This window comes from Leptonychotes weddellii, chromosome 1 (genome assembly GCF_054177405.1).
Source record: "Leptonychotes weddellii isolate Sample4059 chromosome 1, ASM5417740v2, whole genome shotgun sequence".
Taxonomy (NCBI): Eukaryota; Metazoa; Chordata; class Mammalia; order Carnivora; family Phocidae; genus Leptonychotes; species Leptonychotes weddellii.
In genome coordinates, this window is record NC_138369.1 from 330924 (window position 1) to 340583 (window position 9660).

Sequence of the window (9660 nt, forward strand, 5' to 3'; positions counted from 1 at the left end):
GCCGCCGTGGTCCTGCTCTTCGCGGCCTGCTGGGGCCCCATCCAGCTGTTCCTGGTGCTGCAGGCGGTGGGCCCAGCGGGCGCCTGGCACCCCCGCAGCTACGCCGCTTACGCGCTCAAGATCTGGGCACACTGCATGTCCTACAGCAACTCGGCGCTGAATCCGCTGCTCTACGCATTCCTGGGCTCCCACTTCCGTCAGGCCTTCCTCCGGGTCTGCCCCTGCGCTCCCCGGCGGCCCCCGCAGCACCGGGGGTCTGGACCCTCAGACCCCACCGCCCCCCACACGGAGTTGCACCGCCTGGCCGCCCACCCGGCGACCGCCAGGACCCAGAGGCCAGGGAGCCGGGCGTGTGTCCCGAGGGAGCCCACCGGCTGTGTGTCCTGAGGGAACGCGCTGCCCCTCTCTGGGCCAACTCTGGGGGATAGAGCTGGGCTCCTCTGGGACAGGGGCTGCTTGAACAGCAGCTGTTACTATATGGTTATAATTAATGTCTTTATTTCTGTGCAACATAATCACAGTGAAAACGTCTTGTCCTCCTGACGGTTCCGTACAAATTTGCTGCTATTGATATTGTAATGAGTTATTTCTGTATTTCTGAAATTGAAGACACTTGGATACTGGCACTCTCTGGAGCTTTCCCCCAAAGCATCAACAGACAGTTTTCACACACTGCCTTGCAATGGTAACACTGTAAGCTTCATCCCATTTTCCAGAAATATTAAAATGTGAACACTGTGTGCGCTTTAAAATGGCAGAAAAAGGGTCTTAGCGCTACTGCCTGGCAAGTGTTCAGAGTCCTGCTGGCGAAATGGTGGGCGTCACTGAGTAAACAGGTCCTCCCGGGAGCACGGAGCTGCCCGCGTGAGGAGCAGGACTGAGGCTCCACAACAAACCACCCCAAAGCAGAAGGTGGCCCAGCAGCTGCAGACTGTCACTCGTCATTCTGGGGGATGACCGGGCTCAGCTGGACCAGGAGGCCCGAGAAGGCTTTGATCTCATGCCTCGGTGCGGCCGCGCGGGCTTCTTCCCAGCCTGGTGGGCTGGGGACAGTCAGACTCATCCCTTGGCAGAGCTTCTAAGAGGCGCCGCTTCAAGGGCTTGGAGGCCTGGGCTCAGAAGTCCCACCACATCGCTTTTTCCACCCTGAATCCTGGGAGCAGGTCCGAGTCCCACCCAGAGGCCGCTTGGGTGTGGCTGTGTGTGTGGGGGTGGGTGGGATTGGTTCAGCCTTCCCCCAACAGCCCTGCAGGCGGAGGCTTACTCACCCCGCAGGGCAACCGCCCGTCTCTGGGAGGGCCCCAGCCCTCCCAGATTATCTGAGGACATCACGGGCTTCCAAACAATCCAACTTGGCAGAGATGTTACTGTGAGACCAAGAAGCCAAAACATAGGGCCATTTTGACATCCGCCTGAAGCTTACTGGTTCTTTTTAAGTGGGCTCCACGGCCATCGTGGGGCTCAAACTCATGACCCTGAGATCAAGAGTCACACACTCACACTGACTGAGCCAGCCGGGTGCCCCTGAAGCTTGCTCGTTCTTGCTTCCAACACTAGCCTCCAGACTGGGCAGGACAAGAGGGTGAAATTCTCCCCCTTTGCCCGCAGGCCCTGCCACCCCGCCCACCCCCACCCCCACCCTCCCAACTCATGGTCTCTCGGCAGCTGCTTGAAATGGTGCCATCCCTCTGCCCTCTGGGCCTTTGCACACGCAGGTCCCTCTGCTGTGCCAGCTGTCCTCACCCATCGGGTCTCAGCTCAGCTGCCGCCTCCTCTGGGAAGCACTCCTGGGACCCTCTCATCCATGTGCCCCACGCCTCCCCCATCACAACACTAATGTCCTCCTGTTGCACCTGCTGGCTGCCTGTCTGACTCAGTCCCCACTGTGTCCCAGGGCCCCGCACACAGTAGGGCTGAGTAAATATTTGTGGGATAAATGACCAAGTGGGGGCTAAAAGAAGAGATGTGTGCAGAGGGAGTGGCACCTTTTCTGCCGGAAAAAATGAATTTTTATTCTTTGTTTTATTTTATTTTTTGGGAAAATGAATTTTTTTTAAAAGGATTTTATTTATTTATTTGACAGAGAGAAAGAGAGAGACGGCGTGAGAGGGAACACAAGCAGAGGGAGTGGGAGAGGGAGAAGCAGACTCCCCGCCAAGCAGGGAGCCCGATGCGGGGCTCGATCCCAGGACCCTGGGATCATGACCTGAGCCGAAGGCAGACGCTTAATGACTGAGCCACCCAGGTGCCACTGGGAAAATGAATTTTTAAAAAAGAAGGTAAAGAGGGGGCTCTGGGGCCTTCGTCTTAGAGAAATGAAAAGTCCCATTACACGAAACCTGTTCACATATGCTCCCAGCAGCTTTACCTGTGGCAGCCGATGCTGGAAAGAGCTCGCGTGTCCTACAACCACTGAGTGGTTGGGCAAACAGATCCGTCCGCCCCACGGAACACCACTCAGCAGTACGCAGTCGTGGACACCCCGTGAAGACACACAGCCCCTGGGTTGGATCTCCCAGAATCATGTGGGACAAAAAGACCCCCCCCCGCCAAGGTTACGTGATGTGTGAGTCCACCTAACAGCTCCCTTGTGATGAGGACATTATGGGAATGGAGAAGAGATGAGTGGCTGCCAGGGTAAGGGTGTAGGGGTGGTGAGGAAGGAGGGTGGGCAACATGAGGGACCCTCGTGATGGAGCCCTTCTATCCCATAAAAATGGGGAAATCCAGATAAGGTCGGCGGATTGGATCGATGTCGACATTCTGGTGATACTGTAGTACAATTTTGCAAAATCTCACTCAAGTTTGTATTAGGATTTACCATGAGCTCAGAAAAACACACACAGTTAAAAGGTTGAAAGGGAGGTCCAGGAAGAGGAGTCGTTTGGAGCCTGTTCAGCTGGATCTTGTTTTCAGAGCCCCTCCTGTGTGCCAGGCTCTGCACTGGGGGCCGGGCCCCAGCGGTGACAAGGAGCAACCTCTACAGAGCCCCTGTCTGGTCGTGGACAGGAGGGGCAAACTATCTGGGGAGATGCAAAGTGACTGCAGTAATGAGGGTTAGGAAAGACACCTGTGAGCCCTGCATGAGTGACTGGGAGCCTGACCTTGGTGGGGGAGAGTCCAGGAAGGCTTCCTGGCACAGGGGAGTCTGGGAAATGTGAATGCAGCTTGGAGATGGTGGAAGAGCAGAAGGGATGGAGGGTACAGACAGTGCAAAGGCCCTGAGGCAGGAAATGTCTAGTGGGTTTGAGGAACAGTCAGAAGGCCTGTGTGGCCAGAGGAGGGTGAAGTGGGAAGGTTGCCAGCTGCAGGGATGAGTTGGGTCTTTCCTGGTGGTGATGGGAGCCGGGGGGGCTTGTAAGCAAGGAGAGACATGGTCCAAGGTAGGAGGAGATTTTTCCAGTGTATTATTCCATTACTATGACTGTTCTTAGTCATCAGACTGGGCGCCAGGCAGCACACTCAATCTGAGAAGGAGTGGGATATGCCCCAGGGCCACCGGATAGGGATAAACTTTGGGGGGTCTGGGCGGGTAGGGGAAGGGGCTAATTTCAATTTCAGATAAGCAATGAAAAGCTTTTTAAGCTCTTATTTATTTTTGAGAGAGAGAGAAAGAGTGAGCATTCGCACAAGCCGGGGGAGAGGGGGAGGGAGAAGCAGGCCCCCAGCCGAGCAGGGAGCCCGATGCGATGCGGGGCTCGATCCCAGGACCCCGGGATCATGACCTGAGCCGAAGGGAGACCCTTAACGACTGAGCCACCCAGGCGCCCTGAAAAGCTTTTTAGTATAAGGTCCTGTGCGATAGTTGTGACACACTTAACATTTAACTGCGAATCCGTATTTATCTAGCAATTCTACCGTAGAGCATTCAAAAGAAGCTACAGAGGAGGAAATGAACTTCGCGGGCCTCCGTTTCCCCGTCTGGCCAGGGAATCTTGTTTTCAGGTGATGCGGCGCCACCTGGCGGTCTCCTGTGCGAGCCAGCGCACCGGGGCTGGCCCCGCCCCTCGCTGCAGCCCCGCAGGTGCCCGGCAGGTGGTGCGCGCACCCCACGGAGGTTCCTTGTTCAGCCCCACCAAGGAGAGTCCCCAGCGCCTGGCGCTGTGTCGCTCCTGTGTACCCCAACCTGGACCCCTGGCCAAACGTTTCCCCGCTGCAAAATGGGTCAAGTAGAGCCGCATTATGAATTTCCCGGGTCCTAGACACTTTTGTCTCGTGGGTCTTGTCCATAAAAAAGTACTAAATGTGATTATTTTACAACTATGTTGATATAAGAACTAATACTGGGGCGCCTGAGTGGCTCAGTCGTTAAGCGTCTGCCTTCGGCTCCGGTCACGATCCCGGGGTCCTGGGCTCGAGCCCCGCATCGGGCTCCCTGCTCGGCGGGAAGCCTGCTTCTCCCTCCCCCTCTGCCCTTCCTCCCCTCCACCCCCTCCTCCCCCTCCCCTCCTCCCCCCTCGCCGCTCTGTCTCTAATAAATAAACAAAAATCTTTAGGAAAAAAAAAAACTAACCTAACATAGGCTGGATGTATTATAACATATCCCTTACTAGTATATTTGCTTCTTCCTTCTTATTTTAAAAGTTGTTAGAATTGCATTTTCTTTTTTTTTTTAATTTTTTTTTTTAAGATTTTATTTATTTATTTGAGAGAGAGAATGAGAGAGAGAGAGAGAGAGAGCACATGAGAGGGGGGAGGGTCAGAGGGAGAAGCAGACTCCCCGCCGAGCAGGGAGCCCGATGCGGGACTCGATCCCGGGACTCCAGGATCATGACCTGAGCCGAAGGCAGTCGCTTAACCGACTGAGCCACCCAGGCACCCCTAAAGTTGCATTTTCATGGACCCTGGCTCACAGGGACAAGTCAAGCTAGAGGCCAGGGGTCCGTGACAGAGGGCCCAGCATCCCCTTCCAGGCTTGTTTTTGGAAATCAAGATGGTGAATTGGTCCATTTGCCCTCCACCGCTGTGCAGACAGACACCAAAAATCCCATGGGGTGAGAGAGGGAACACGTGAATTCATTCAACCAACCAGCATTTACTGAGCACCTACTATGTGACACGCACAGCCTCGGGGCTGGAGATCCAGCATCAAGCAAGGTCGAGTAGGTTCAATGGGATAAAGACGTCTCAAAACAGAAGCACCTAGATGAAGATGAAACAGGGTGACTTGGGGGGGGCACACCTGATCCCGAGAGGTCAGGGAGAGACCCCCGGAGGAGCCGAGGCTCCAGTTCACATCAGGAGAGGGCACAGGCCACCGGGTGACCTGGAAAGGGGACTCGAGCCAGGAGAGCCACCAGTGCAAAGGCCCAGATGTGGGAATATGTTTGAGGAGGAGCAACATGGGAAGGTGGACAGTGCAGGATTCGGGTGAATTTTTAAGAGGGTGCCCCCACCCCCACCCCTGAGTGGGGAGCCGGCTGTTTTTTCTGGAAGGGTGTCCAAAACCCACACGGGCCCTGCAACATGGTGCGGCCAAGAAACCTTACAGGACTTGTGTCTCTGTACCCATTTCCCAGCTTCAGAAACAGAGACCAGAGAGGGGTCTGCACCAACTGGAAATCACATAGCCAGGACTGTGCTGGAACCTGGGCCTGCTGCCCACTCCCCCTGGAGCCAGCAAGTCTGTATATCAATTCCCAGCTCCCTCCCGGGGCTAAAAATAGGATCCCCCTCACTGGAGGCAGCTGGGAATCCTGCAGCCCCTCAGCCTCTGGGGCTGGGCACCTCTGGGGGAGTATGGACAACAGCTTTCCCCTGGGAGATGGGGGAGGGGCAGCCCCCCACCTGCCCTTCCACGTACCCCCACCATGCCCCCCTTCTTTCGAGAAGTAAATATAATCCTCAAAACAACTTTACAAGGAACGAATTAACATGGACTCATTTTACAGGGGGGAAACTGAGGCACAGAGCGGCCCACGCATCCAACCTGGGGTGGGGCAGGCGGGTGCATTCAGATCTGTTTGGCTCTTTGGTAGGAAAGAGGCTTTCCTGCACTTTGGAGAAGTGGCGCCTGGGGCCTGGACCATTATGGGGGACCCAATTCACCTGGGTCTCTCCAAACTTCCCCCTCCTTGTGCAGATGTCTCTGCCCCTCCCCCTGGAGGGGGGTAGGCAGGCAGCTGGGGCTGGGTGTTTAACAGCCTAAAGGTGGAGGCCTCTGCCACCTGCTACCATTAGGCTCCAGGAGGCCCTGGGGCTGGTGGGCAGGACTCCAGCCCTGGGGTGGGGGTAGCTTCCCCCCAACCCGCCTTGGCTTGGGAATCTCCACCCCCCACCCCCAGAGCCGGAAGCCTGCAATTTGCCGGGAGGCTTGGTGTCCTGAAAAGGTGTCTGTGTGCCTTAGGGCACAGGGAGGGGGCTGCACAGGAAACCAGCACTGAGGACCAGGGACCCAAGCTCCACCTGATGGGACCCTTGAGAAGTGCCCCCCCCCATGCCGAATGCTCCCCCCTCCCATTTGGCTCTTATCTGGGTTGGGGCCTGGGTCCCTGCAATTAGCCCCCAAGGATCGCCTCTGGGCCTCAGACCTGCAGAGCCCACACCCCCATCCCCACTCTCCCTGCACGCCACTCTGTGCCTCTGTTTCCCTCTTTGAAACGGGGACGTTAAGAGGCGCCCTACTTAAAGAGGTGAACACCATGCACAGGGCACAGGGCAAGGGCAGGCTCAGAACAGGAAAATTATTAAGTTATTATTGCCGAAGGGATAATCTTATCTCTCCTCCTAGAGGGTGACAGTCCTGCAGGGGTAGGGGTCGCTCGGTGTCATTAGGAGTCTTCCAGAGGACCGGCATGCACTCCGCCACCCCCACCCCCCCCGCAGCCGTTCCCTCTCCAAGACCCCTTCCCACCCTGCAGCGCCCCCATCGCAGGGCCCTGGTCCCCTCCCTGAGACCCAGGCCTGCTCTCATTTCTCGTTCTTGTAGCTCAAGTCATCACCGGGTGTTTAATCCCCATTTTACAGATGTGGCAACGGAGGCTCTGCGGGGGGGGGGGGGGGCGAAGTCACTAGAGCCAGGTCGCTAGTCTATGGGACAGGGGTGAAACTCCGAGCTCGGTAGGGCAGGCCCATTCTAGGTGCCGGGTAAGATGGTGAAGGGGTCCGCAACCCGGCTCGGGTCCCTCCAGTCCTCCCAGGAGGAGGTCCAGCCCCCTCCCGTCCCCCTCCGACGCTCCCAGTCCGGCCCGCGCCCTCAGCGCCCTGTGCGCTCGGGGCCTCGGCGCGCACTTTGCCCACCGTCCCTAGGCAGGGGGCGGGGCCTCCCGCGTCGCTGTTCCCCTTCCCTTTTTATTATTTATTATCATTTAAAGGGGCCGTGACCTGAAAATTTCTGACCACTCTCTCCCCCTCCCCAACACCCCTAGGCTGGTGGTGCGTCTTCGGACCGAGTGCGGGGGGCGAGGGGGCGTCCGGGAAGGGGGAGGGGGCCTCGCGAGACCCCTCCCCGCGTCCCGGGCCGCAGCGCTGAATCACCGGCGAGGTATTTGCATCTGAGAGCGATTTGTCACCCGGTGATTTGTCTGCGGGGCGGTGAGCGCGCCGGCGGGGGGAGGGGAGGGGCGGGGGAGGCCGCGCGCGGGGAGACTCTTACCAATCGGGTCGGATGGGGGTGTAGACGCGGACTCCGCTGGCGGCTCGGTGAGTCGGCGCGCGGCACAAACCCGGCGGCGGCCGGGAGCCAGCAGCGCGCAGCTCGCGGCCCGGGCCGGAGGCCAGGCGCGGCCGGGGCAGGGCTGGACGCCAGGCGCAGGGCATGCGCCCCTCGAGCGGGCCCTGCGCGGTGAGGCGGGGGGGAGGCTGGCCTTTTAAGTCGCGGGTTCCGGTCCTGGGTGGGCGCAGTGCGCCCGGGAAGCCAACGAAGGGGTCTCCAAAGTTGGGCAGGGACGTGAGTGGGGGTTCAGGACCGAGAAGGCGACTTTAGCGGGTCGGAGTTGGGGTGGGCTTCTCTGCGACCCCCCCTCGGAGACCTCACCCCCCCCACCACATTGGGCGAGGGCGATCGGGGGTCGCGAGTGAGCGCTGCCCCTCACCCCCCAGCGGAAGGAAATGGTCTCTATGAGCGCGCTGGGGGCTGCACTCCGGGCTCTTATCTCATTTTTTCTCCCCGGAATCGGGTGCTTTATTCCGGAGTCCCGAGGGGAGCGGGAGCGCCGGGTGGGGAGGGCAGTTCCCTGGCGACCCTCTCCAGCTCCGACTGCTTACTTATAAAGTGCCGGCTCGGGAGCCGAAAAGGGCCCCTGGAGGGGCACCCCCACCATCCCCGCGCCCGGGCGTGGGTTCGGCGGGGCGGCCAGCGCTCTGGCCGGGATCCCCGGGAAAAGCCCCCCTCCCTCGGTCGGTGCCCCCCAGACACAAAAGCGGGCGCAGGAAGCGCGGGGAGCGCGCGTTTGTCAACTCCAACGTTCGGCGTCCGACCCCAGGCGGCGGATTTGTCAATAATCTTCCGTTTTTAGTCGCCCGGGCCCGAGGGGTTGCCCCCCCCCACCCCATGCAAATCGGTCGCTTTCCAAGAAGCCTTTGAAATCCGGACTGGGGTTTTTGTCGTCTTATTTCTTCTCTTTCTTCGGTTTTTCTTTTCTCACTTCCTCCGGGCCGCCCCCCTCCCGACTCTCCTAGCCCCCTCCCCAGCTTTCTGCCCCACCCCACCCCCTCTTCCCTTCGTGGAGTGAGGGGCCCCTTTCGCCACCCGCGGGCCCCAGCCTTGCACAACTCTTTAAATAACCGTGTTTTGCAAGGCCCTGGCCCGAGCGGGTGACCTCTCTCTCCGGGAGGCATTGGGGGGAGGGTGTGGCCCCGGATCCCTCTGGGCCCCTAGTCAGGTCCCAACGACCACCCAGCACCCCCCACCCCTGCCTGGTCCCTGCCTGGGAATGCCTCTCCCGTGGGGTTGTCATAAAGTGGGGGTAGGGGCCGAGGACAAAGGGCTCTTGGGGGAGGGGTCTGGAGGGGGTGGGCGTCGCCAGCTTAGGGTTAATGGCGGCCATGGGGGCCCCAGGCACGGCCCAGGGGAGCTCTGGGGTTCCCACCTGCCCCCTCCACCAGCCCCAACGTGGAGGCCTGCCGTGCTCCCCTCCCCCACTGGGCGACCCGGAAGGGTCATTAAACCCAGCAGGCCTGGGGGTGGGAGGCTGGGGGGGGAGTGGCTTCCTCTGGCCTCTTCCTTCTGCCCCCCAAAGAGGAGGGGGGGCGTTGCCTGGAGCGTTTCCGTGGGGAGGGGGGGCTTGTCTTGAAGTTGTCAAATGTGGGGGAGGGGCAGTGGACTAGACTAGACACTGGGCGTGAAATGTCCCCTCAGCACTTCTTAGGGCTGGTGGGGGGGTGACCACCAGTCCTGGGAGGGGACGGAGAGTGGGGGGCTGGGTGCTACTTTGCTGCCTCTAAGGACAGACTGTATTGGTCACTCTCCCGCACTGTGGCCTCTGAGAGGGTCTTTGTGCCCTGAGACCTCTGCCCCTGCTGGATACTGAGATCCTTTGGGGACATGTCCCACCCCCATTTCCCACATGGGGCCACCCACCTGCTCCTCCACACTGCCCTTTCACCCATCCAGAAGAAAGCTGCAGGGGGTCTGGGGAGAAGGTGGAGGCCCACTGAGCCTCCCTGACTGGGGAGGTGTGTAGGGGGATCTATACTGCAAGATTCCCCTGAGTGGGGTCA

The 9660-nt window shown here is 59.3% G+C and overlaps 1 protein-coding gene and 1 long non-coding RNA gene across 4 annotated transcripts in view; one reads left to right on the forward strand and one right to left on the reverse strand.

Moving 5' to 3' along the window:
* Positions 1 to 5015: 5015 nt before the first annotated feature.
* LOC145722142 (uncharacterized) lies at positions 5016 to 7732 on the reverse strand. Its single transcript, XR_014146198.1, has 2 exons — positions 7595 to 7732; positions 5016 to 5142 (listed from the first exon to the last, which is right to left on the reverse strand). It is a non-coding gene; the product is annotated as an uncharacterized LOC145722142 (long non-coding RNA).
* Positions 7324 to 9660, forward strand: part of ARID3A (AT-rich interaction domain 3A) — a 33336-nt gene continuing 30999 nt past the window's right edge. Inside the window, exon 1 of one of the 3 annotated variants that reach the window (XM_081822942.1) lies at positions 7324 to 7483. The gene's annotated coding sequence lies outside the window, so the exon portion shown is untranslated. Of the gene's footprint in view, positions 7484 to 7518; positions 7784 to 9660 lie in introns of those variants that run through there. The other 2 variants (XM_081822817.1, XM_081822881.1) reach the window with 2 other exon arrangements.